We start from the raw sequence: 23,494 nt of genomic DNA on the forward strand, positions 1-23,494 counted from the left end.
GTGCAACCGACTGCAGCACACCAGTGTGACCCCAAAGGCTTGCACACACAACCCCCCTTTTACAACATGGTCTGATCAATACTCCTGGCATACATACACACAGCCATACCATCCCAGCTCAGGAGGGGTGGGGGCTCCAGGGATTTGATTGACTATGCAGACCCTCTCTATTCTATCCATCCGGGCAGAGTCCTGGAGGGAGTGGCAGGCTGCTGGTGGCAAGTGGCACATTGTATATGGTGACAGGCTGTGGGTGGCGAGTGGCACACTGTATCTGGTGGCTTGCTGCTGATGGCAAGTGGCACACCATATCTGGTGGCTTGCTGCTGATGGCAAGTGGCACACTGTATCTGGTGACAGGCTGCTTGTGGCAAGTGGCACACTGTATCTGGTGGCAGGCTGCTTGTGTCAACTGGCACACTGTATCTGGTGGCAGACTGCTGTTGGCAAGTGGCACACCATATCTGGTGGCAAGTTGCTGGTGGCAAGTGGCACACCGTATCTGGTGGCATGCTGCCGGTGGCAAGTGGCACACTGTATCTGGTGGCATGCTGCTTGTGGTAAGTGGCAACTGTATCTGGTGACATGCTGCTGGTGGCAAGTGGCACACTGTATCTGGTGACATGCTGCTGGTGGCAAGTGGCACACTGTATCTGGTGACATGCTGTTGGTGGCAAGTGGCACACTGTATCTGGTGACATGCTGTTGGTGGCAAGTGGCACACTGTATCTGGTGACATGCTGTTGGTGGCAAGTGGCACACTGTATCTGGTGGCAAGTGACACACTATCTGGCATGCCGCTTGTGGCAAGTGGCACACTGTATCTGGTGGCAGACTGATGTTGGCAAGTGGTACACCATATCTGGTGGCATGCTGCTGATGGCAAGTGGCACACTGTATCTGGCGGCAAGTGGCACACTGTATCTGGTGGCAGGCTGCTGGCGGCAAGTGGCACACTGTATCTGGTGGCAGGCTGCTGGTGGCAAGTGGCACACTGTATCTGGTGGCATCCTGCTGGTTACAAGTGGTACACAGTATCTGAGGGCAGGCTGCTGGCGGCAAGTGGCACACTGTATCTGGTGGTAGGCTGCTGGTGGCAAGTGGCCCACTGTATCTGGTGGCAGGCTGCTGGTTGCACGTGGCACACTGTATCTGATGGAAGGCTGCTGGTGGCAAGTGGCACACTGTATCTGGTGGCAGGCTGCGGGTGGCAAGTGGCACACTGTATCTGGTGACAAGTGGCACACTGTATATGGTGGAAGGCTACTGGTGGCAAGCAGCACACTGTATCTGGTGGCAGGCTGCGGGTGGCAAGTGGCACTGTATCAGGTGGCTGGCTGCTGGTGGCAAGTGGCACACTGTATCTGGCAGGCTGCTGTTGGCAAGTGGCACACTGTATCTGGTGGCATGCTGCTTGTGGCAAGTGGCACACTGTATCTGGTGACATGCTGCTTGTGGCAAGTGGCACACTGTATCTGGTGGCAGGCTGCTGGTGGCAAGTGGCACACTGTATCTGGTGGCATCCTGCTGGTTGCAAGTGGTACACAGTATCTGAGGGCAGGCTGCTGGCGGCAAGTGGCACACTGTATCTGGTGGTAGGCTGCTGGTGGCAAGTGGCCCACTGTATCTGGTGGCAGGCTGCTGGTTGCACGTGGCACACTGTATCTGATGGAAGGCTGCTGGTGGCAAGTGGCACACTGTATCTGGTGGCAGGCTGCGGGTGGCAAGTGGCACACTGTATCTGGTGGCATGCTGCTTGTGGCAAGTGGCACACTGTATCTGGTGACATGCTGCTTGTGGCAAGTGGCACACTGTATCTGGTGGCAGCCTGCTGGTGGCAAGTGGCACAATGTATCTGGTGGTAGGCTGCGGGTGGCATCTGGCATGCTGCATCTGGCGGCAGGCAATGGTGGCAAGTGACACGCTGCATCTGGTGGGAAGTGACAAGCTCAGGTTCCCACTGATTCTGCATCATGGTGAGCTATTTCACTATATATTAAAAATGTAGTAATAGAAATAATGGAATTTGATCATCCTGACGCCATATCAAGCATAGTGTCAGGATGATTTTAAGTGCTAACACCAGCCATTTGCCCGAAAAATCACCCCCGCCACCTATTTTCCCATCAACCCCGAGACTGCATCCCCCTCTCATTTATTTTTGTAAAGGGGGGTGTCCCTGAATGGCAGCTTGGAAATGTGGTCGCCCTATGTTGCTGTTGTTGAAGCAGCACGGCTGATATTACTGGTGAGAGTATATTCAATTTGTTTTAGCAAAACATTTTTGCATTTTCATTTTGTTTCCGGAAAAAGGCCCACCAAAATCCTCAGCACCAGGCCTATGATGCGCTTAATCTGGCCCTGTCCCTGCCGTGTCTTCGCTGAGAACTGAGCCACTGAACACCGCTGATGGCTGGGTTCTCTAACCTCCCCGAGTGGAGAGCTGCTGCCTATCAGTCAGCATCTCTCCTGCTCCGCTCCTCCATGCTCATTGGAGTGTTGAGCTGTGAAAGGGTGGGGACCGGCCGCCTCAGCGGCTCACTGAGACTGCCATCAGTCCAGGCAGTTGGCAGATCCAGACTTCCTAAGTTGGGATGACGCAGTGCCTGGACTGATCCTGGTGACATCATCAGAGAGCGGACTTCAGACCACTCTCTTCTGAAAACGGGTCACAGGAGTGCAAAATGAATTGCACTCCTGTGACCCAGAGGAGAAGTACATCCAAATGAGCTCAAGCTGGACTTCTCCTTTAAAACAATCTACTGTGCTGGCCAGAACCAGCTCCTGGGGGAGTCTATTCCACATTTTCACAGCTCTTACTTTGAAGAAACCTTTCTGTATTTTGGAGGTGACATCTATTTTCCTCCAGACTTGTTCAGAGCTGTTTAACCCTCAACTCTCCTTCAAGGCAAAGGAACAGCAGCAGTGCCTTGACTACTAGGAATATAATTGCACCAAAATAGTACAGGAGTAAAATCGCATCAAAATCGCTCACAAGTTGCACTGCATAATCACCCCTCAAATCACAACACAACACACATCACACTAGTGTGAACAATGCCTAAGTGCTGGACAAATACCCTGCAATCTAAAACAGCCAGGTATAAAAACGGTGTCCTCTTCTTGATGATACTATATGCATCTTTAACAGGGTGAATTCCCATTTACAAAACATTGCATGCTTACAGGCTGTGTGCACATAACATTTGAGGTTTGGAGTGAGTTGGGACTGTAGTCCTTGCTTGAAATAAAGTTCAGTGACAAGCAGATCTTGAAGCCCTCAAATCCCCCCTAAGATTGATCTGCTCTTGGTTGACACAAAGCTGGTCATGTAAAGGTTGACATGGTCACACAATAGTAATGTTTTGCCCCATGCAGACACCATATCACTACACCTGCCCCAGCCAATTTTATGCAGCCACCCCTCTCCCCCTTCACATTTAGGCATCTGCATTACAACACAGACCTTGTAAACTTCATTGCATGCTCCGGGCATTCTCTGCTACACACAGGGAGGGGGCATGGCTGAGCCGAGGACATAGACAGCAGAGACAGCCCGCAAGACAAGGAACATAATTAAGCTCAGACAGTATATGAAATCAAAATGCTGCTCCACACACTCCAGCATCACTCACTTGTCATGTATGGGCTGCAGATGAGGGTGGTAGGAGAAGTTCTGAGGGTGTTGAAGTACTCACCTGGCTCCTGCCTGCTCCCAATTGACCACCCCCCTCCTCTCTGTGGGGAGCTCTGCAGCCAAGTGACTCTGACTGTACACTAGGTGCCGATGCCAGCACAGTGCAGACCGCTGGTTGTGGGGGCCACAACCAGAGCTCATAGGGCCCCCTACTGCCAGCCCAGGTAGTGATTGCTGCATCCTCCTCCGCTGTCCCTCTAACTATCTGACATCATCGCTGTTCTCCCATTTCCTATCTGTGAGCGGCAGTCAGCACAGAGGAAAGACAAGCCTGTGCTATTGAGGCCCTGGCCTGGCCCGGCCCACCGGGCAAATGCCCACTGTGCCCAATGGCCAGTCAGGGCCTGCTAACAACTACGTACAAAGCTATCCACAATTTTGCCCCCAGCTACATCACTAGCTTAGTCTCTAAATACCAACCTACTCGTTTTCTTCGTTCCTCTCAAGACCTCCTGCTCTCTAGCTCCCTCATCACCTCCTCCCATACTCGCCTCCAGGACTTTTACAAAGCTTCTCCAATCCTATGGAATGCCCTACCCCAATCTGTCCGCCTATCTCCTACTTTATTAGCTTTTAGACGATCCCTGAAAACCCTTCTCTTCAGAGAAGCCTACCCCTCCCACACCTAACAACTGTATTTTCATTTTCTCCATCAGTTAATCCCCCACAGTTATTACCTTTTGTTTCAACTTGACCCTCCCTTCTAGATCGTAAGCTCTAACGAGCAGGGCCCTCTGTTCCCTCCTGTATTGATTTGTATTGTAAGTGTACTGTCTGCCCTCAATTTGTAAAGCACTGCGCAAACTGTTGGCGCTATATAAATCCTGTATAATAATAATAATAATAATAATAATATTGGTAGTACTGACTGGAGGCTGCCAGATATCACACTATAAGGGCCGGTTCACACTGCAGGCGAGGCGAGGCGACTCCGACTTGCCTCGCCGCGACCTGCCGCGACCTCAGCGGCAACTTGCAGATGACTTCTGTATAGAAGTCAATGCAAGTCGCCCCGAGGTCGCCCAAAAGTAGTACAGGAACCTTTTTTCTGAGTCGGAGCGACTCGAGTCGCTCCTCTCAGAACGGTTCCATTGTACAGAACGGGGGCGACTTGCGAGAGCGAGGCGAGGCGAGTCGTGTCGCCTCGCATCGCCCGCTGTGTGAACCGGCTCTAAAGGTTATTGTTTATGACTGTTAGAAATTCCCTACTTCCGTGTCTATTGTAGAGTAAAGCCTGGTACACATGAGTAAAATATCGGGAGGTGTTGGCTGGTTAAAAAAAAAAAAAAGTCAGAGATTTGGGCCACGTGTATGTCGGTCTGTTTGGCTAGCTTCTCTCAGACAAGTGTAGCGCCCTGCTCCTGATGGGCAGACACTATTATTTTTTTTTTTCAAATTTCGTTGTCTGAAGCTGTAGTTGGCTCAGACTAATTTTCTCTAAAGTTCTGGTTTCTGTACCAGTCCAGCTGGGTTGCGCTGGTTCCCACTTGACCGTAGGTGTCGCTGTCACTGCCGGTAAGTGTGGAAATGCAGCAGGCTGGATGCATTGAATACTACCTCTTGCTCAGAAATGTCTCAGTAGGAGTGTCTTTCCTGCTGTGCATTCTGGGAGAGGGCATTTAAGGTACCAACGTCATTTTTGGTGGTTCTTTTGCGGGGTCCACTATCCCGACCTCATGGCCCTCCTGGCCTGGGGTCTGTGCCACGTGGTTATGTGCCCCAGGGCCGGCTGGCTTGAGGCTGTGCAACTGAGAGGGTAGGCCCACAACAGTCAAGGGGCCTACTGATCCAGGGGTGGTCCTGTGCTGTCTCGCCTGCGGGGAGAAGCCAAGAAAACTGGAGGATCCAGGGGAGGACTTTTCTGGTAGAGGACCGAGCGGAAGGCTGGTGTCTCTGGAGGAGCCTGGAAACTCAGTTGGAGGACGCAACCCGGATCAACACCCATACAGTATCGCCAAGTCGACTGAAAGGATCTGGTACTGTATGGTAGTTCTTCTAAACTCTAAAGATTTCTTAAATTAACTGACAAGTCTGTGGCAGAGACTTTGTTGAGCATCTCATCGGCTGCTAGGTCAAGTGAGAGGGGCCTACCCGGGGATTGCTGGATCCAGTCTGTGGAGCTGTTTGTCCTCTGGATCTGACCAATACCTCTAACCCGCAATTACTAGGTGCCTGAACTCCCCTTTATCCTCTGACCCTCTATTGAAGGATATTTGTGTTTATCCTGAATAAATGTTTAAAAAAAGCACTAAGTGTCGGATTCAACATCATTTGGGCTACTTTCTAACGGGACCCCTGTGATGGAGAGGCGAGCAGGTGAGGTAACGGTAAGCCCAAATAAAACCAGCAGCTCCTTCGGGGGTTAGTGCTATACAAGCATGCTGGAAAACCAGCAGCCAACTGACTCCTGATCAGCGCTCTCAGCCAATGGCAGTCCCCCTATCAGAACACAACAGCTCAGCGGGGGAGATCGCCATACTAACTTTTCTTCGGCCGGAGCTGACAGGTTTTTTTTTGTTCAACATGCTGTGTTGAGCGGAAAAAAAAAACAAATGGTGTGTACTCGGCTTTAGTATGACAACTGGGTACTTGACAGCACTGTTAAGTTGGACATTGCTATCTCTTTTGAGTCATCTTTGCTCAGTGAGAATATACTCATTGTCTCTGCTAACCTGTTTCATTTCTACTTTTAAGATTTGACCACAAAGTGTCACAAATTGGTAGTTGCTACCTGTTTGTGTAAGTATAACCTGGAGTGCCAGAGGAGCAGAAGCCTTAAGTAGAGTTGAGGCAGGAACAGATGACCTAAAACTACCAGCCTTTGCGGAGGTAACCCTACACGTAGATGCTCTTTTAAAGATCAATCCAGTTTAAGTTTTTTTTTGGAAATTATGAAGAATTAAAACACCTGAAAGCCTATATATTTCCTTAGGGCTTTGGTGGAGAGAATTGTGCATCTGAATTCCCACGCTTGCATACCGGTTACTAGGCTCCTGTTTTTATGAGGAATTTACTAAACCTTCAAATTGAGTTGGAACATTATTGAATACTATGGTTGGGATATCTCTCTAAGTAATACTCAAATTATAAAATAGCCTGCAGATATTTTAACCCATTATATTTTATCTATAAGTGATCAATTGTTTTTGTTGTCTGGCCCTTTAAGATCCTTTTTTTTTAACATTAGTTAAACTGTAAAAATTTTGCCTGCCCTCTGTACTTGAAAATTAATTAAGCGGTTCACGAATTGTTGGACTCACTAGAATGTGTCTAATTTAAATAAATATCACAATTAATGAGCAATTTGATTTTGATTCAAATTTGATTTGCTGTGTAATTTTGATTCATTAGGGAGACAAAGTATGCCGTCACAGAGAATACCATTATTCTGGATCAGTGAGAAACTGGAGAAGGGTGGCATTTTAGATTAATTTATTTTCATCAGTTCCAAGATATCTCACAGTAGGAACACATAGGGGGAACAAAAAGTTGCAAGTACAATTTACCAAATTATTCCTTTAATATAGAATGTATGTGTTTTCATTCAACATACAAACAAAAAAAAAACTCTTTTTAATGTAGCACCCTCCTATAATATGTTGCTAAAGAGGCTCAGGTAAATGTAGTGTTTGACTCCTTTGTAAAGATTGGAGTGGCATGTGATTATTTTTGCCTGTTTTGGGTCTCACTGGCTGCAGGCTCAACTACTTCTCCCTGCCTTCCAGTAGGTTGGTTCTAGAATGTAGTGGGCTGGAAGAGGCAGACCCAGGCCTGAATGTTCATGTGGTCTCAGCTAATCCCTGGTGGATAGTGCCCAGTAGGTGACCGAGAAGGGTAAAAATAGTTTGAGGCCCGGAGAGCAGGGTTCTTGCCCAGGAGGAGAAGATTCCAGCTGTGCTTCTGGGCAGGTTAGCTGAAGCTTGCAGAGAGTTCATCGAGGTCCCAGCTCAGTGGGAGCTGAGAGGCTTATTGCAGAAGCTCACTGAGGTCCCAGCTCAGTGGGAGCTAGGGAGGGGGGCTTGGAACGAAGAAAGAAATGGCTGCATATCCAGAACTTCCTATTGCCTTTTATTTTGCTTCACAAAGATAACACCAGAGACACCAAACTGTGGTCACATAGACAGGTTTCATACATACATCTTGTGCTTAATCATTACCTAGGGAGGGGGGCTATTGTCTAGAATCACCAAGGTCCCTGCTCAGTATAGGAGCTAGGAGGACTAATTTCTGGAAGAAGTTGGAGCCAAATCAAGGATCTGGCCTGGAGATTCACAGGAGAAGTGTTTGGCCGATATTGGACAGGAGAAAAAAGAACACCCTGGGTAGAGGCCTGGAAGTGGGATCCTAATGACTGCCTGCTGTTTAACCCCTTTAGTGACTGTATCAGTGTTGCTGAATTGGGGCTTGCCCTGCTGGGAGTCTCAGAATTGCATATGTTTCTAGTCTCTGCCAAGAGGGAGATTTCCCTAAAGAGAGTAGACAGATCAGAGAGAGTCCTCCAGTTAATTTGTGCTCTAAATTTGGAGTAGCTCAAAGCATCACCCCACCCCAACCAAGTTCAACCAGCAATAAAGCATATAGCGCTACCCCTTAACCATTGAAAAGTGAGACTGGGTGGCCGTGTTTCTAGTCTCTGCCAAGAGGGAGATTTCCCTGAAGAGAATAGACAGATCAGACTGATCAGAGAGTGTTCTCCTGTTAATTTGTGTACTAAATTCGGAGTATCTCAAAGCATCCTTCCACCCCAACCAAGTTCAACCACCAATAAAGCATAAAGTGACACTCCTTAACTAGTTGCTGACCGCCGGGCGTCAAATGACGGACAGGCGGCGCACCTATTGTGGCGGGAGGCCGTCATATGACGGCCTCCCGTTTAAACAGGGAATGCGCGCGATGGTGCGCACGCATCCCTGTTTCTTCGGTGGCGGCGTGTCACAGAGACACCGCTCGCCACCGAAGGGGGTGAACAGCCATTCGTTATGGCTGTTTACCACGTGATCGGCCGTGATGAAGTCACGGCCGATCACAGATGGTCACACCCCGAACATGCACGGCGCATGCGCGCGAGCGTGCTGCGCGTGCACGTCGGTGGCGGCGTGTTCCCCGGGAACACTGCTCGTCACCGACGCTGGTAACCAGCCATTGGCCGGCTGTTTACCCACGTGATCGGCTGTGATCCTTTTACAGCCGATCACAAAAATGTAAACAAACTGCGGTAACGGGATGTTACCGGGTTCTCCTCCTCACACACCGATCGTGTGTGAGGAGGAGATTGCGGTAACATCTCGTTACCGCATACAGTGTACACCAATCATACTGATTGCCCCCCACCCCAATAAAGAGGACCTGTCACCACCCCTCATAGTACCTGTAAATCACAGTCCATCAGAGTACCTGTCACAGTCCATCAGAGTATTTGAGTACCTGTCACAGCACATCAGAGTACCCGAGTACCTGTCACAGCCCATCAGAGTACCTGTCAGCCCATCAGAGTACCCGAGTACCTGTCACAGTTCATCTGAGTACCCGAGTACCTGTCACAGCCCATCAGAGTACCCGAGTACCTGTCACAGCCCATCAGAGTACCCGAGTACCTGTCACAGCCCATCAGAGTACCCGAGTACCTGTCACAGCCCATCAGAGTACCTGAGTACCTGTCACAGCCCATCAGAGTACCCGAGTACCTGTCACGGCACATCAGAGTACCCGAGTACCTTCCACGGCACATCAGGGTACCCGAGTACCTGTCACGGCACATCAGGGTACCCGAGTACCTGTCACGGCACATCAGGGTACCCGAGTACCTGTCACGGCCCATCAGGGTACCCGAGTACCTGTCACGGCCCATCAGGGTACCCGAGTACCTGTCACGGCCCATCAGGGTACCCGAGTACCTGTCACAGTCCATTAGAGTACCGAGTACCTGTCACAGTCCATCAGGGTACCCGAGTACCTGTCACAGCCCATCTGAGTACCCGAGTACCTGTTCCAGTCCATCTGTGTACCAGAGTACCTGTCACAGTCCATCTGAGTACCCGAGTACCTGTCACAGTCCATATGAGTACCTGTCACCGCCCTTCAGAGTACCCAAATACCAGTCACCAAACCATCAAAGTACCTGTCACCAGGCCATCAGAGTACCCGAGTACCTGTCACCAGGCCATCAGAGTACCCGAGTACCTGTCACCAGGCCAGAGTACCCGAGTACCTGTCACCAGGCCATCAGAGTACCCGAGTACCTGTCACCAGGCCATCAGAGTACCCGAGTACCTGTCACCAGGCCATCAGAGTACCCGAGTACCTGTCACCAGGCCATCAGAGTACCCGAGTACCTGCCACCAGGCCATCAGAGTACCCGAGTACCTGCCACCAGGCCATCAGAGTACCCGAGTACCTGCCACCAGGCCATCAGAGTACCCGAGTACCTGCCACCAGGCCATCAGAGTACCCGAGTACCTATCTCCAGCCCATGTCTCATAGAATATACGTTGGGGTGTTTGCTTTCCAAAATGGGGTCATTTTGTGGGTAATTTCACTGTCCTGGTGCTCCAGGACCTTCAAAAGTGTGATGGGTAGGAATGAAATGAGATGTGTCATTTATGCTCCTAGAACGCCTGAACGTACTACTTCAATGTTCGGCCTCTCTATGTGGCCAGGCTGTGTAAAAGTCCTACACATGTGGTATCGCCATACTCGGGAGGAGTAGCAGAATGTATTTTGGGGTGTAATTTTTGTTATATACATGCTATGTGTTAGAAATATCTTATAAATTGACAATTTTGTGTAAAAAAAAAATGCGTTTTAATTTTTTTCCACATATTCCAAAAACTTCTGGAAAAAAATGAACCGTTCAAAAGACTCATTATGCCTCACAGATTATACGTTGGGGTGTTTGCTTTCCAAAATGGGGTAATTTTATGGGAAATTCCATTGTCCTGGTACTCCAGGGCCTTCAAAAGTGTAATAGGTGGTTGAGAAATGAGATGCGTAATTTTTGCTCGTAGAACGTCTGAAGGTGCTACATCAATGTTAGTGCTCTGTATGTGGCCAGGCTGTGTAAAAGTCTCACACACGTGGTATCGCCGTACTCGGGAAGAGTAGCAGAATGTATTTTGGGGTGTAATTTGTTGTATGCATATGCTGTGTGTGAGAAATAACCTGATAATATGACAATTTAGCAATTTAGTAAAAAAAAAAAAAAAAAAAAAAAAAAAGAATCTTCATTTTGCAAAGAATTGTGGGAAAAAATGACAACTTAAAAAAACTCACCATGCTACTTACTTAATACCTTGGGATGTCTACTTTGTAAAAATGGGTCATTTGGGGGGTATTTGTACTTTCCTGACTTGTTAGTGTCTCAAGAAATGAGGTACACCTGATGTACTGAAGGCCTGATCAGAAGTGATCAATTTTCAGTGATTGGCACCATAGTTTGTAGACTCTATAACTTTCACAAAGACCAAATAATATATACTAATGTGGGTTATTTTTACCAAAGATATGTAGCAGTATAAATTTTGGCCAAAATTTATGAAGAAAAATGACTAATTAGCAAAAATTTATGACAGAAACGAAGAAAAAGGCATTTTTTTCACAAAATGTACGTTTTATTTTATTTATAGCACAAAAAATAAAAAACCCACTAGTGATTAAATACCACTAAAAGAAAGCTCTATTTGTGTGGAAAAAAGGACGCAAGTTTCATATGGATACAGTGTAGGATGACTGAGTAATTGTCATTCAAACTGTGAGAGCGCTGAAAGCTGAAAATTGGTCTGGTCAGGAAGGGGGTGTAACTGCACTGTATTGAGGTGGTTAAGCTAGTCATTAAAAAGTGAGACTGGCTTCCGGTATACCCAAATGACAAGAGAACCTGGGGAAAATCAGTGGGACCCATTCATTTGCTTGCCCTACATTGAAATAAGTGGAAAAAAATATAGCACCGGATGTGTTTTAATCATTTCAAGACTGCAACTTGAAGAGAGGTCATCTGTCTCACCCATGGCTGCCAATCTAATAAGTATATCCAAACTTGCAGTGGCAAATTTAGCACATGTAATGCCAAACTTTTTTTTATTTTTGGATTGAATGTGGAAGGGTTAAAGAACCTATAAGGTTTCAATTTATTAGTAAGACCTCATCTGGAATATGCAGTTCAGTTTTGGGCTCCAGTTCTCAAAAAGGATATCGGGGAACTGGAGAAAGGGCAGAGAAGGGCAACCAAACTGATAAGAGGCATGGAAGAGCTCAGCTATGAGGAAAGATTAGAGGAACTAAATGTATTCACTCTTGATAAGAGGAGATTAAGGGGGGATATGATCAACATGTACAAATATATAAGGGGTCCATATGGTGAACTTGGTGTTGAGTTATTCACTTTACAATCAACAAAGAGGACAAGGGGGCACTCTTTACATCTAGAGGAAAAGAGATTTCATCTCCAAATATGGAAAGGTTTCTTCACAGTAAGAGCTGTGAAAATGTGGAATAGACTCCCTGCAGAGGTGGTTCTGGCCAGCTCAGTGGATTGCTTTAAGAAAGGCCTGGATTATTTCCTAAGTGTACATAATATAACTGGGTACTGTCATTTATAGGTAAAGTTGATCCGGGGAAAATCCAATTGCCTCTCGGGGGGATCAGGAAGGAATTTTTTCCCCTGCTTTAGCATATTGGATCATGCTCTGCTGGGGTTTTTTGCCTTCCTCTGGATCAACTGTGGGTATAGAATTGGGTATATGGGCTGGTATGATATTATTATATATATATATTTTTTTTTTTTGTGGTTGAACTGGATGGACTTGTGTCTTTTTTCAACCTGACTAACTATGTAACTATGTTTATTTATTTATTTATTTTTTGCTCAATAATTTTTTCAGGTAGTGGGAGCATTGAATTACTGAATATGTATTGAAAAGGTATATTGGAGTTGACTGGCAGCTCTGCTTGTCCGAGGATTTCGTAGGATAGACTACCTTAGGGAAAGGTAGGATAAAAATTACAGGATAGGATAGGATAAAAATGACAAGCGCAGCTCCACATATAAAAGTCTAGAATTAAACTTTATTTAAATCCTCCAAGAAAAAACGAATGCGTTTAAATGTTTTAATGGTCCCCCTTCTTCAGGGCTCTAAATATATGTAACCGTGGATATAATCAATGTCTTATCTAAATGATATTAAAATATTATTACGAAAATTCACAAATAAAAATCAATACATAGAAAAATTATTATAAGGAATAATAGAATATAGTAATAAGCAATTATTGATTAAAAATTCAAAAAATTTAATTCTTTCTGGTCTATTCAATAAAATATTTATATTTGCATCCATATATATTCTTTTAAAGATCAGGTTAGTTAATTAATAGAATCTTAAATCGTCAAATCGCCAAATATAGTGATGGTATTCGATGATTTTCATTGGTGTCTGTGTCACGCTGGGGAGATTTATCCCCTCTATTTGGTCCTGCTGACCGTTGTCTCCAGTGTATAAAGAGATAAGAAATCCAACATTTTTAAGTTATCACAGGAAAGGGAGATGAGGGGGAAACCTGTACTGGTGACAGCTCTCAGTACATTGGGTATAGCTGGTCATACACTAGTAGAATTAAATTTAAAAATTTTCATTTAAAAAAAGTTTGTTCCATGTTGTAGTCCTTACTGGGGTCAAATCACTGTTGTTGACCACAGTGATGGAAAATGTCAGAGAAGCAGGATGGAATTATGTTCTCGAAAGAACAAATTTCAAAACATCAAATGTTGTTTTCAGTCAGGGGAGGAAGCCCATTCACTCCAAAATCTTATAATAAAAGTAAGCAAATTTTTTAAGCAACAACAGTCAACAGTCATCAAATGTACTGAGGATTTCCATATATACACGCTCATTCAAAAATCTATTTTATTTACTATTTGTGCACTGGTGTGCAGTCATGTTGGAACAGGAAGGGGCCATCCTCAAACTGTTCCCACAAAGTTGGAAGCATGAAATTGTCCAAAATGTCTTAAGAGTTCCCTTCACTGGAACTAAGGGACCATGCCAACCCCTGAAAAATAAACCCGCATCAAAATCCCACCTCCACCAAATGATTTGGACCAGTGCACTGGAGAGCTGGGGGGATATCTGGGGTGTAGGGAGGTCAGAGTGCTGGGAGGATATCCGGGGTGTAGAGGGGTTGGAGTGCTGGGGGGATATCTGGGGTGTAGGGAGGTCAGAGTGCTGGGAGGATATCTGGGGTGTAGAGGGGTTGGAGTGCTGGGGGGATATCTGGGGTGTAGAGGGGTTGGAGTGCTGGGGGGATATCTGGGGTGTAGGGGGGTCAGAGTGCTGGGAGGATATCTGGGGTGTAGAGGGGTTGGAGTGCTGGGGGGATATCTGGGGTGTAGAGGGGCCAACGTTCTGGGGAGGCATCAATCTAGCAGATATATTATATGCACAGGACAGCTTTGTTAATTTATTTTCCCATTGTTTCTTTGCTGTACAGAATGATTGTTCATGTAGTTAATGCGGAGCTACACCCAAAAGGGGAAGCTCTGCTTGCCTGCCTCCTACCTACTTGATGCCTGTTTACCTGAGCTGTCTCCATTGTAGGGGCCCCAGAGCATTACTTTGCCCAGGGGCCCATGATGCTATTAAGACAGCCCTGCGTAACTGTACGTCGGCTCGGAAACTTGCTATTGTGGGCTTCCATTGGCCAGCGGGGGAGCCAGTCAGCAGGTCCCACGGACTGGATGTCCACTGGCCACCTGCGATCTGTGTAAACAAGGCAAATCTCCGTTCTGACAGGGGAGATTACACAGAACCTGTCTTTCTGCTAAGCGGGGATAAATAACAATAAAAATGCCATAAATCTACCCCTATTTTGAAGACGTGATAACTTTTGCAAAATCCAATAAATATACACTTATTTCAATTGTTTTTACCAAAAATATGTAGCAGATATGATACATATCGGCCTAAACCGATGAATATCTTTGTTTGTTTTTTTTGTTTTTTTGTTTTTGGAAATGTTCTATAGCAGAAAGTAAAAAATTCAAATACCACCAAATGAAAGCTCCTTTTATGGGGAAAAAAGGACATCAATTGTGTTTGGGTGCAACGTCACACGATCAATTGTCAGTTAAAGCAACGCAGTGCTGTATCGCAAAAAATGGCCTGGTCACGAAGTGGGAAAATCCTTCCAGTCCTTAATTGGTTAAATAACAAAGATATTATATTTACCTGCTCTGTGCAGTGGTTTTGCACAGAGCAACCCCAATCCCCCGCTGGAGCCCCTGGCCCCTCCCTCCTAACGAGTGCCGTCAGAGCAAACAGCTTACAATGGGAGCATCCAAGCGGGCTTGTTCCCGAGCCGCTGCTCTACGTGTCCATTCAAACATAGAGCCGTGGCCCCGGCCTGCCCCCCTCTCTCTTCTCACTGACTCGCTGGCTGACAATAGCGTGAGCCTGCTGGTTGAAGGAAAAAAAATGAACTATGTAGGCCAGCTTTAGCTTTTAAAGCTGGCTTCCACTGTCTCCAATGTTTTTTTTTTTTTTTTTTGGTACAATGACAACGATTAATATATTTAAATGTATCACTGCTGCTGCCGGTTTTCTCCACATAAAAAAGTTATAAATTTGGATGCTGCTGGTTTTCATCTTGCCTGTGGGCATGTGAAGCCCACAGGCATCCTCTTCCGGGACACGGTGCTGCTGATAGCCCAGCATGCACCGCCCGTTCCACCGCCGATCTCGCGCATGCGCTGTAACTGCAAATTACAGCGCCAACAACAGCTCAGGTTGCCATCACAATGGGCGGCGTCGTAGGAAGTCCCGCCCGTTGTGATGGCAACTGAGATAATCAAAGCCTAAAAGAAGATAGATCGGAGACTCAGAAAGGAGAGAGCGCCGTTGTAGTTAGAGGAAAGGTAAGTATTAAAAGATCTTTTACCTTGCTGCCAAAACTTTAATATATGATATGGATTCTCTTGGGAAAAATATTTATAGCAATATTCAGCACATTCAAGCCACAGACTCATGGGAAATTATGACACTTATTTCCCATGAGGCAATGCAAGTAAGGAAGGGAGAAACAACACAGCGGGATAGGAACAAGGCAGATTAGGACTTCTGCATAGCAACAGGGTGTTCCAGGCAAGTGAATTTTTTTTTTTTTTTTACAGAATGATTTTTAGGACATTAAAAGGCAGAGAATAATGTGAAATGTGTTTTTAGGGTGGCCTTCCACTTTAAGCTCTAAGACTATTGACCGTTATAGTGTGGGATAGTGCCCTGGATGGATGACTGAGATCTTACCTAATTGTGGACACAGAAAGATAAGCATGCACTTTGCACTGCATTGTTTTTTTTTTAACATATATCTAGTTTTGTCATGTAGCTTTATGTGTGGCTGTGTTTACCTGAAATGTTTTTAACCTTTTCTTAATTTAAAAGGCAATTCTATCATATATATATATATATATATATATATATATATATATACACACACAGTATCTCACAAAAGTGATTACACCCCTCACATTTTTTGTAAATATTTTAATATGTTTCATCAATAACCCCTATCAGTGCCCATCAGTGCCACTTATCATTGCTCATCGATGCTCCCTATCAGTACCCATCAGTGCCATGTATCAGTGCTCATCAATGCCCATCAGTTCCACTTATCAGTGCTCATCAATACCACCTATAAGTGTCCATCAGCAGGACTCTGAGCTGAGAGCATCTCTCTCATGCAGCTCAGAGCCTGACAGTTCCCCTTCCCTCCTCCCTGGCACAGATCTGCTGCTTCTCGTTCCCGCCCCTCTCCTCCGGTGTGCACCACAGAAAGTGTTATGCCGCGTACACACAACGGGACTTTCTGGCAGACTAGATTCGAAGGACTTTCAGCGGAGTTCCGACTGACTTTCCGAATAAACGGACTTGCACACACAAGCACACCAAAGTCCGACGGATTTGAACGTGATGATGTACGACCGGACTTGAATAAGGAAGTTCATAGCCAGTAGCCACTAGCTGACCTAGCGTTGGTTTTCATCCGTCAGACTAGCATACAGACAAACTGATTTTTCTACCGGACTTGAGTCCGTCGGAAAGATTTGAAACATGTTTTAAATCTAAAGTCTGATTTTTAGACAGCAAAGATCCGATAAAGCCCACACACGATCAAATTGTCCGGCAGATTCGTTCCGTCTGACCTTTGCTGTCGAAGAGTTTGGTCGCGTGTATGCGGCATTAAGCTAAGCAACTGAATAATGAAACTCAGCTGCCTAGCTTCACAGTTCCCGCCGTGCACACCGGAGGGGAGGGAGGAGAAGGAGCAGATTGGCTCTCTCCTTTGAAGTCCATGCGAACGGAGGAGGGGGGACTGTCAGTGCAGGCTCTGAGCCATATGTGAGAGACGCTATCAGTTCAGAGCCCTGAAGCAAGCAACCCCACTGGGGCTGCAATATAATAAATCTATGCTTTTGGGTTTAAAGAGGAGTTCCACCTATATAAAAGTCAGCAGTTACAAAAAGTGTAGCTGCTGACTTTTATTAATCGGACACTCACATGTCCCACGGTCCAGCGATGTGCGCGTACAAAGCCCCGCTCCTCTCCACCTCCTCTCTACAGCGCCAGCATTGTCACTGTGGGCACGAAGCCACAGCCGGGTATGCACTGTGACTGGCCGGGCAATCATCTGGGACTTGTGACGTGTCCCAGATGATTGCTGAGAGGGAAGGGGGATAGGTGAACTTGCTTCTGCCACTGTGGTGCCCCGAGAGGAAGTGGAAGCTGGATCCCTCTAAAAAAGAAGGTAAAAAAATGACATGCCAAATGTGGCATGTCAGGGAGTCACCTTCACTCAAAGAGCAAGTTCCATTTTTGGGTGGAACTCCGCTTTAATATTGCTTTAAGAATACATACTTGGATTCATTTTGGTTCACTTAGCCCAATAAATAATCTTGGTACCTACCCTCTCTTCCCATCTTATTTTACTGCATTCTATTTGCTACAAAAAGTGTATTTTAATAAATAATTTCAGAACAAATTGTGAGGTTTCAGTAAACTAGAGACAAAGTTTAAATACGCCTACGTGGACAAGCCGCCCACACCCAGAACAATAAAGCCATTTCCTGTACAGTGGCTATAATAAAAATGATGCCAGTTTCTGAAGGTTCTGTATCATCTGTCATAAGAAGGGATGAAAAGGTATATTCTTCGCAGAGGGAAGATTTCCATGGATTGTGCAGAGAGATGTCGGGTGAGTAATGTACGTCAGGGCTCAAGAAACCTTGAGAATGGAATGATTATTTCTTCTAATAGACAGAAGGCTTAATTAATGGGAATGTAAAGAAATCCCACAGGTAGTCAGAAGTGATTTTTATGCTGTTTGCAGCCAAAGTCTATGAGGCTAAGAATGAACGTTCCTCTGTATGAGACAAGGGAAAAGACAATTATGCAAACAAGATATTATTATAGCATATTAATGAGGCTTCATATTAAAAAAAATCTCTTACAAGTTATATATATATATATTTTTTACCTGATGACAAATATTTCTTTTTACTAAATATATAGTAAACCTTTAAATACAGGATACATTCATGACTCAGGATTCCTGTAGTATTGTGGGTTTTCGGGTTTTCTAAAGAGCACAGCAGAAGCTGCTTGCCTTCAGACTTTCTTTCTCTGATTGAAGTCACCATAGGCCTTTTTTAACAGGAAGGCAGGGAGGGGGAGGGCACTGTAAACAACAAGATATTCTTTAACCGCATGTCGACTGCCTCACGTCGATATATGTCAGCAGAAGGGCTCGTACAGGCAAACTAACGTACCTGTACGTGACCCTTTAAGAGGCGGCCAGCGGGCGTGCGCCTGCGGCAAGCTCTGTGAGTCGAGTCGCGGGTCCCATGGACTCAATCGCCGCGACGACACCCACGATCGCCTTACAGAAGGAAGAAGGGGGAGATGCTAATTTAAACAATCATCTCCCCGTTCTGCCTAGTGACAGTGTCACTGATCTCTGCTCCCTGTGATCGGGAGAAGAGATCAGGGACATGTCACATGTAGCCATGCCCCCCACAATTAGAAACACTCCCTAGGGCACACTTAACCCATACACTACCCCCTAGTGGTTAACACCTTCACTGCCAGTGTCATTTACACAGGAATCAGTGCTTTTGTATAGCACTGATTGCTGTATAAATGACAACGGTCCCAAAATTGTCCAATGTGTCCGCCATAATGTCGCAGTCATGATAAAAATCGCTGATCGCCACAATTACTAGTAAAAAATAATTAATAAAATGAATAAAAATGCCATAAAACGATCCCCTATTTTGTAAACGCTATAACTTTTGCGCAAAACCAATCAATAAAAGCTTATTCCAATTTTTTTTTTACCAAAAATATGTAGAAGAATGCGTATCGGCCTAAACTGAGGAAAAAATTAATGTTTTTTTATATATTTTTGGGGGATATTTATTATAGCAAAATGTAAAGAATAACGTGTGTTTTTTTTCAAAATTGTTGCTTTTGTTTGTTCATAGCTCAAAAAATAAACACCGCAGTGATCAAATACCACCAAAAGAAAGCTCTATTTGTGGGAAAAAAAGAATGGCAATTTTGTTTAGGAGCCACGTCGCACGACCGCGCAATTGTCAGTTAAAGCAACGATATGACCGAATCGCAAAAAGTGCTCTGGTCAGGAAGGGGTAAATTCTTCCAGGGCTGAAGTGGTTAAGTATAACTAAAGGCAAACCTATTTTTGGTTTTGGATAGAGTGGAGAGAGATTAGAACACCTGTCAGTTTTTATTGCAGTTTCTGCCCCTGTTAAGGAGATCCCCCCCTCTCTATTTGACCTGTTTACCATTATCATTGAAAGTGAAAGTAGAAGAAAATTCTAAATTTTGGGTTATCCCTAGAAAAGTAATAGAAGGCAGTGGCGTAACTAGAACCTTCAGGGCCCCGATGCAAGAAACCATGAAGGGCCCCCCTGAACCCCAGCCAGGGCCCTTCCCTCCGGGTCCGGCAGTGGAACTCCAGGGTGTGGTCACAGGTATGACCTTTGTGAGCCCTGTAGTTCCACCACTGGCATCAGTAGTTTTTTTTAAATTATTTTCTTTTTAATTTTTAGGTACCCCTAGCTGCCTATGCTGCTGCCGGCCATATGTAGAGGGGGCTGCATGGGCCCCCTGCATCACAGGGCCCGGTTGCGGTCGCGACTGCTGCACCCCCTATAGTTACGCCCCTGATAGAAGGCAAATCTTCCAATGGGGACACTAATTCTGGTGACCTGGGGGTCCCCAAGTAATTCCCTTAATTTGCAGTGTTTATCTCTCACTTCCTGTTTGGCTATGGGACAGGAAGTGAAGGGAAATCTCTACAATGAGACACAAAAAAATCTGGCTTTCTTTATCCAAAATGAAAAAAAAAAAAAGATTTTGCCTATAGTTATACTTTAATGATGCACTTAAAGTGGACCATCATTTCAAAAAATAACTTTGCACTTTTAAAACACTCCCCATATCCTTTTATGTGTATTGTAGTGTTTTGTTAAATGTTTGTTTCCCTTTTTTCATTTTTCTCATGCTCTCTGCCTCTATTCTTGCCTAGTTGAAAATGACATTTATTCTACTACTGATGCCTCCTGGGATATACACATCAAATAATTCAGGAGCCCAAGAGGCATACGCTTCCACCCAGCAGCCAGAAAAGTGCAAACCCAGTGGCAGGTCATCGTGGGCTGCTGTTTGAACTAGGAGAGGAATCTGACTGACATATGAAAGAAAGCTGGCAGCACAGGACGCGGCTTGCTGAGAAGGATCACAACAGTTCAATGCTGGATTCAGTGGTACTGTGAGCATGTTTATACAGACTGGCAAACTTGTAAAAATGAGTTTACAGCGCCAGCTATTGGTTGGATATAAAAATACAAAATATAATTTTTTTCCAATTGTGATTTTTTTTTTGTAAGGTAACTTTATTGTATATAAAATATGCAAGTACAAAATAAAAAGGAGAATAGCGCAAACATTGCTTAGATATTAAAAGATGATGTAAACAAAATGTCCATGTGGTATACTGTTAGTGGATATTAAAAGAGTAGTTATATAACACAAACTCATCGAAAAACATAAGACACAGGAAGTCAACAAAACAATACATATAAGTATAGTAATCAAGAAAGTTAGCAAGTAAACCCTAGTTCCACGCAATGCCTTATGCCGTGTACACACGACCGGACATTCCGGCACAAAACGTCAGACGGTCTTCCCGACTGACTTTCGACAGAGTTACGCGGCAACTCCGAACGAACAGACTAAAGTCCGTTTGAAAGTCCGTTCGTTTTGAACGTGATGATGTACGACAGGACTAGAAAAGGAAGTTCAATAGCCAGTAGCCAATAGCTGCCCTGGCATCGTATTTGGTCCATCGGACCAGCATACAGACGAACGGTTTTCCCGATAGGAATTGAGTCCATCGGACAGATTTGAAACATGTTCTATTTCTAGGTCCATCAGAATTTTTAAAGAAAAACAATCGGATTATCCCACACACAATCGGAAAATATCCAAAGGAATTATTTTGTCGGACCGATTCTGCCGGAAAGTCCGGTCGTGTGTACGCGACTTTAAAGTGTTACTAAAGTCAAATTTTTTTTTTCAATTAAAATAACAAACATGTTATACTTACCTACTCTGTGCAGTGGCATTGCTCAGAATGCCCCCAATCCTCCTCTTCTCGGGTCCCCGGGGGCAATCTTGGCTCCTCCTCTTTTTTAGAGGGACCACCATAGCCAGCTGCTGGCTATGAGGAGAGATAGTCCCCATGGTCCCAAGCTGTGTGTCTATGGAGCCACGCTCCATAGACTTCCACAGCGGGACTTAGGCCTGCCCCACACTTCCTCTTCACTACATCTGATTGACAGCAGCAAGAGCCAATGGATCCTGCTGCTCCTCGAATGCTGTGCAAAGAGGCAAAGAAGGGAGAAGAGACGCTGCAATGCATAGTGCTAATCTCTTATTCCCTCTCTTCCCCTTCACACAGGGACACTGAAAATGTTTTTTCCCTAATGCAAATAATGCATTAAGGTAAAAAAATGTTTAGGTTTAGTAACACTTTAAGTATCAGGCCTTCCTCGATGTTGGAAGCCACTATAGTGGTTATCCCCAAGGAGGATAAAGACCCTACGGACCCGGCCTTGTACCGTCCGATTTCGCTCCTGGGCTCGGACGTAAAAATCTTTTGAAAAGAAGTGTCCATAAGCTTATCCACCCTGACCAGTCGGGTTTTATCCCGAATAGATCTACCAGTACTAACATCCGTAGACTTTTTTTGAATGCTCAAATTCCGGTGGACAATGGAGGCTCCAGGGCAGTTTTGGCCCCGGATGCAGCCAAAGCATTCGATAGCCTCGAGTGGGAATACTTGTTTAAAGTTCTTATTAGATTTGGGTTTGGACCAAACTTTATTAAATGGATAAAACTGCTTTACACAAACCCAAGAGCGAAAATTAAAATCAACAACGAGTTTTCTGAGACGTTCCTGTTGGAACGAGGTACGAGGCAGGGTTGCCCCCTCTCCCCCCTACTGTTTGTTTTGGCAGTGAAACTGTTGGCCATTGCCATTAGGGCTAACCCTGACATACAGGGATTTAGGAGAGGACAGTCGGAGGAAAAAATTGCATTGTTCGCCGATGATGTCTTGCTTTTTCTAGGGGATGTTCAAGCCTCATTGAAAGTGGTGATGAGAATGATTAGAGAATTTGGTCTTATGTCAGGATTAACTATTAACTGGGATAAATCCGCACTACTCCCACTGGAAATGGAGCTTACCTATGCTCCACAGGATATTGCGAATTTGAAGAAAGTGGAGAAGTTCAAGTATCTGGGGGTGTGGATTACAAGGGATATAAATTCCTATTTGGAAGATAACCTATCCCCACTCCTAGTAATGTTAAAACAAAAGTCTGATATTTGGAGTCGCCTCCCTCTTTCCATGGCGGGACGCTGCAATTTGGTTAAGATGGTATGGCTTCCTCAAATTTTGTATTTTCTCCACAACTCACCATTATGGATTGGGGAGAGGTGGTTTAAGAAAATAGAATCCCTATTTAGACTCTTTATATGGAGAAAGGGCCCGTCTAGGATTAGTTTACGGACGCTGCAGCTGCCGCCGGAAGAGGGGGGGCTGGCGATTCCACATCCCAGACTTTACTATTTAGCGGCTCAGTTGCAACACTTAGCAGGAGCAATAGTAACAAACGAAGCTAGTCCCTGTCATAGATTATTGATGTTAGGATGTCCACATAACACGCTCATGGAAGCGCTTGAGGCAAACTCGTTCAATATGCATTGCCCAACGATTACTCAGATCGCTAAACTTTGGAAAACAGTCAAGGTTCTATTGGGATATCAGAAGGTATCCATTCTGGCTCCCTTATGGGATAATAGAAATTTAGCTGAGCTATTTAAAGTTGAAAGATGCAGGGAATGGGTAAATCAAAGGATAGATAAATTGGCGCAAATGTTTCAGGGTTCAGATATTAAATCATTTGCGGATTTAAAGTTCGAGTTCTTCTTGTCGAACCGCTCGTTCTATAAATATCTCCAGGTCAGACATGCAATTCAGGCTCAATTTAGATTCCAAGAGGTGCAGCTGATTCAGATCCCGGTGCTATCACAAATTATGTCTCGAGACACACTTAAAGGCCTGATTTCATTCCTATACGCCACACTGGGGGATAAACTATTAGATCGAAACGGTATGATTAAAAGTAAAAGGAAATGGGAGAGGGACGTGGGCCCAGTGTCC

The sequence above is a fragment of the Lithobates pipiens genome, unplaced genomic scaffold (assembly GCF_037356315.1).
Source record: "Lithobates pipiens isolate NorthernLeopardFrog02 unplaced genomic scaffold, aLitPip1_a1.2 Scaffold_3, whole genome shotgun sequence".
Taxonomy (NCBI): domain Eukaryota; kingdom Metazoa; phylum Chordata; class Amphibia; order Anura; family Ranidae; genus Lithobates; species Lithobates pipiens.